A 5725-nucleotide genomic window follows, 5' to 3' on the forward strand; every position below is an offset into this window, starting at 1 on the left:
GTGCGTGTCGTTCATTCACGCAGGTTCTCTCTCTCTCTCTCTCTCTCTCTCTCTCTCTCTCTCTCTCTCTCTATCTCTCTCTCCCTCTTTCTTTCTTTCGCATAACCATTATATTTTACCAACAGCAAGTTCTCCGTCTTACGTAGAACCTTAACCAACCCCTCGCACTTGTCGACACCCTCGAGAGACCCGCTTCGCGAGACAAATATTTATAACGCGAACTCCCGTCGTGCCATTGTCGGCTACTTTCGTCGTGCCGATTTCATTCTCAAGGAGGATTTCATTCGTCAAGCCAACGTTACGAATTCTTTAGTTTTCTCGAGTGGATACACTTTAATTCTTTTAATTTTTTTTCCCCCGTCTTTCCTATTTCTTTTTTCTTTTTCTTTCTCGACGATTATTTCCAATCGCGTGCGATAATTCGCGTCGATCGTTCTCATTCGTATCTCACATGCGAGAATTTTCTTCGATTTTTGTTAATATAATCTTTCTTCTGTATCTTCTTTTTTTTTTTTTCGATCTCTATATCCCATCGTAGCGAATTAGTTTTTATGGCAGTGAAATAACGTAGAGAGGATGTGAAATTTCGATGACAAGTTTCGTCGAAAAGAATTATGATAGTTTCAAAGACGTGTAATTTATAATTATCTACGTAATAATACTTATCTTTTTTCTCGTCTGTTTATCGATAATGATATAATGGAGTAATTTTTTGCGATCAATGAAATAATGCACGTACGTGAAATTCGAACGTGATTTGTACACGCTACAGTTTTCAAATTTAAAAATTAACAATTCTAATAATATACATACATACATATACATATATATATATATATACATATTATTCCAATTTTTTAAAAATATATATATATATAAAATATATATATATATACATATCTTTTAAAAAGATACACAGAAATGTTAATGGAAAAAAATAATCGAAAAAAATCGAATAATGCAAAAATAATGATATTATTAAATTATTAAGAATGATATACGACTAAAATTCATATAAAATCCTTGTATTAAATCATCGATCAGAAAAAAGGATTTATTTATGTAAGTAAGTAAGCAAGTAAGTACCTTTTGACAGGCTTGAGAGACTTTTTAGAAAATGCGTCGACACTTCTGGGTGGTTGGCGCATTGTCTAACACGCATGCGGGATATCGAAATGTAGGCGGTCTTCCCGAAGGCGTGGTGATCGAGCACCAATCGACCCTCTTTACCCTCTCTCTCTCTCTCTCTCTCTCTCTCTCTCTCTCTCTCTCTCTCTCTCTCTCTTTCCTTCCTTCTCTATGTATTTATCATTCTAACGATCTCATCGTCACATAGTAGATAACACTGGCGACAATTTAGACTAAAATTTAGTTTCTAAAACCGCAACGTGAAATTTTATTAATTAGAATTCTTCGAATCAATCAAATTTGCTTTAGTAAATTTTGTACAATTAATCTTTCATAAAGAGTGCATAAAAGAGAGAGAGAGAGAGAGAGAGAGAGAGAGAGAGAGAGAGAGAGAGAGAGGAAAAAAAAGAATATATACAAACATAAATATAGAAATATATATATATATACCCTACCCTCTATATATACATTATACAATCATATATATATACACATTCATATTATATAAGATACATAAAATATAAGAAGAAATCATAAATCACAGTAGAGATTTCGACAGTAGTCCATATCGATAGATATCGATAGAGATGGAGAAGACATCCCTCTTTCTTACAAAGAACATGCATTACGGATAAGATGGAGACCGAATAAAAAGAAGCATCCGTTCTCGTTTTTCGAAGGAATATCACGTCGTCGCCTTTTGTCGCTTATCGTCGTCGTCGTCGTCGTCGTCGTCGTCGTCATTGTCGTCATTGTCGTCGTCATCGTCGTCGTTGTTGGTGCCTCCTTTCAGGCATTTCATTCTAATCGAAAAAGAAGAAAAAAAAAAGAAGAAGAAGAAGAAGAAGAAGAGGAGGAGAAAAAGAGGAAGAAGAGGATCGAAGAAAAGTAGAAGGAGGAGGGGGAGGAAGAGTAGAAGGAAGAGGAGGAGGAGGAAGAGGTAGAGGTAAAGTAGAAGAAGGTACGAGGGTATAAATCGTCCAACCGATAATGGAATTCTCAACGGGGGTGTTGCATTGACGCGGCTGCGAAATGTCGTGCCACGCTAGGGGTAAATAGATCGACATAGTGACGATGCCAGGAGTGGTTTGTGTGTATCAGAAAAAGAGAGATAGGTAGATTATCTGTGAAAGAGAGAGAGAAAGAGAGAGAGAGAGAGAGAGAGAGAGAGAGAGAGAGAGAAGGAGGGAATGTATATACATGTACAACTACATACTATATATTACGAGTAAATGATTAGATTAACAGACATTCGCGAGCGATCCTCAGCCTCGTGTGAAACTTCCCATACAAGGAACACGTGCTCGCCCTTTCTTCCCTTTATTTATCTCTCTCTCTCTCTTTCTCTCTCCCTCTTTTTTTCTTTGTCTTCCTCTCTCTCTCTCTCTCTCTCTCTTTCTCTCTCGTACTATCATTTTCCAGGTCGAGATTCGTACTTCTTTGATAGGTTTCATAAGCATGAATCATAAGCTTCGTGAATGGGTTCAATAGCTTACGTTTATCTTCTAACTTTGCTGGTAGATTTATAATGATTATTATTTTTTTTTTATATCATATTTTAATATATTAATGACAGATTATTATATATATATATGTGTGTGTGTATGGGGGGGGGTGAGGAGGAAGGCTTAGTAATAATAATAATAGTAATATCTATTTGTAATAATATTATTAATTATTAATTATGTGATTATTATTATTTGTTTTTTTTTTTTTTTACAATTTGATAATAAGGAGATAATGATTTCATTGCGAATTATCGCATTGCAAAATACGAATATAAATATTTTTAATTAAATAATACGATGAACGAGCTCGTCGAAACGAAAATAAAGATCTAATCGTTTTTAAAATAACTTATCTTACGAACGAACACGATGTATTTTTATAAAAATTCTTATTACCAAGTTTTACTTAGTCACGAAGTAGGAATTTCCGTTTCCATCTTATCCTAATGATACCGAAATATAATGGGACAGGATCGTTAAGCAATTTCAAGCGAAACACTATTGGCTATTAAATTTAATAAATCCAAAAAAAAAAGAAGAAAAGAAACATAAATGAAGAATTAAAAGCGCATTTTTTATTACTTTTATTATTGTCTGTGTTTTCGTTTATTGTTACTTCTTGCCCTTTCTTTTAACCTGATGAAATCTATTCGATGTTAAATCTTTCGTATACATAAACTACACGTACAACACATCTATAGTCGACAATTTTCGTCTTCTATCTATTTTTCTTTTTTTTTTTTTTTGCAATAGTATGAATGAATGAATATGTAAATAAATAAGAAGAGTAACGCGACGATTTCGAACTTATACGGAACGAAAGATTGATTCGAAAAAGAGATAAATCATGCAAATTAGAATAGATCGTGTAAAAAAGAATGGATCGGTGCAACATATGTTTTAACAGTTTATCTTTTAACCCGTTATTGTTGTTAATCGTAACAGTAAATATGAATTAAGTATACAAAAAAAAAAAAAGGGAAATATCTTGTTGAATATTAGTGAAAGTTTTATTATATGTTATTATTATGTCGTAGATAAACTAGTAAAAAAGATATGTAAGGGAAAGAAAGGAATAGAATAAAAAAAGAAAAAAAGAAAGGAACCAAAGAACGCAAAGTCAAGAGAACAAATGTTGAAATCGTAAATATTCTAGGTAGCCGATGAAAAATAATCATAAAAACAATATTCAAAACTATTTTCTTTGAAAGATAAATATAAAAGCAGCTTTGCACCTTATTTAAGGCTAGTCTACCTAAACGTAATAAAAAGTAATCTCTTAAGAAAGATCATAGAAAGTTCTTTTGTCTCTCTCTCTGGCCCCCTTTTTTCTGTCTCTCTCTCTTTTTTTTTTTCAGTCACATAATCGCAATCCCGAAATAAACTCATTGAACGGGGGTCTTTCTACCGATATATGAAAATCCTATGAACGCCGATAATCGAAAAGATTTTAATAAATAAGTAAATAAATATGTCGAGTATTAGGAACTATTTTTAACCCTTTCACTCGAACTTTCAAACCAACCCTTCCTTTTTCTGTCCTTTTTTTTCTTTTTTTTTTTTTTTCTTTCTTTCTTTCAAATATTATTTCAGAAAATGGAAAGTCCTTTATTACCGAAGAAAAAAAACAAAGAAACAGGAATTAAGAAAAGAATAAAATCACAGAAAAACTCACCCTTCATCCTCCAAAAAAAGATAAAAAAAATTAAAAACGAACGATGTAATGAAAATTTCATAATCAAGGGAAAGAAAATTGTTTTCTTCCGATTCCTTTCTTATTAATAAACGTTGAACTTACATTTATTCGTGATATAAACTTGCGGGACTTACCTTCGTAAGATATTAAAATTCTGATTTAATTGTTATCAATGAACGTCTCGCAATTTTCTCTTTTTCTTCTTAATTAAAATTTAACATATTAAAGTTAATATTAAAATTAAAATTAAAATTAAAATTAAAATTAAAGTTTAGAAAAAAGAAGAAAGAAAAAAGAATTGAACGATTATATCACAGAGATTTTTGTTCATTTACAAATAACAATAATAACTCCATCGAATTGAAATTGATGGATGTTGAAAAGATTGGTATCGAATTATCCCACGTTAGCAGCCAGTTAAACGATGACACTATATATATACACGGGCAATTAGTTTAACGTTAGGAGGACTTGCATGCGATGAGAAGCGCGTGTCCTGGTGATTAGAAGAATGACGTAGCAACTACCTGTTGCTCTCTTTCTCTCTCTTTCTCTCCCCTCTCTCTCTCTCTCTCTCTCTCTCTCTCTCTCTCTCTTTCTTTTTCTCTCTCTTATAGGAGTATACCACTTTATTCTATCGATAGAACGGAATACAAGCGGTACAAGTTTTGTGGGAAAATAGGAACATATGGTCGCGTTTCGCTCGATAATCGACGTCGAAGTTGTAAGTAAGTAAGTAGGTAGGTACTCGTAGTTCGTCAGAGCTCTAAGCTCCAATTTCTACCTAAACTTATATTATCGATATATACAGGGTGTTTGAATTATTTTACTTCCATTTATATCATTCTTATATATGTATTATTATTATTATTATTATTATTATTTGTTTTTTAAAAGTGGATAACAACAAAATAATTTCATTCAGATATTACGTTACGCTTATATATCATATGCACATTACTATTATGAATTAATTCGATAAAAAAAAAAATATATATATATATATATACATAGAAAGTGTTATATTTTAGAAAGTGTTACATATATATGTATATATCATTAAAAATTTTTCTAAGACAATTCTGTACGACAAAAAGTTTTGTCATGTTAAAACTATAACGATTGTTATAGTTAAGTCGATTAAAAAATAGTGTTGGATCTAAAAAAAAAAAAAAATTTCTATCGTATCATACAATATTTCGATTAGTGATAGAAAATATATAAACGGATTATTATTATATTTATGCATCACCCTATATAATCTATCTACCTGAACGATGGATGATAGGCCTTTGGTATGATCGAATTCAGTGAAAAAGAACCATATGCGGAGTTATGGCTCTCACGAGATCGGTTAAACGCGATTCGACATGGGAAGCTCCTACATGATATA

This window comes from Vespula pensylvanica, chromosome 9 (assembly GCF_014466175.1).
Source record: "Vespula pensylvanica isolate Volc-1 chromosome 9, ASM1446617v1, whole genome shotgun sequence".
Classification (NCBI taxonomy): domain Eukaryota; kingdom Metazoa; phylum Arthropoda; class Insecta; order Hymenoptera; family Vespidae; genus Vespula; species Vespula pensylvanica.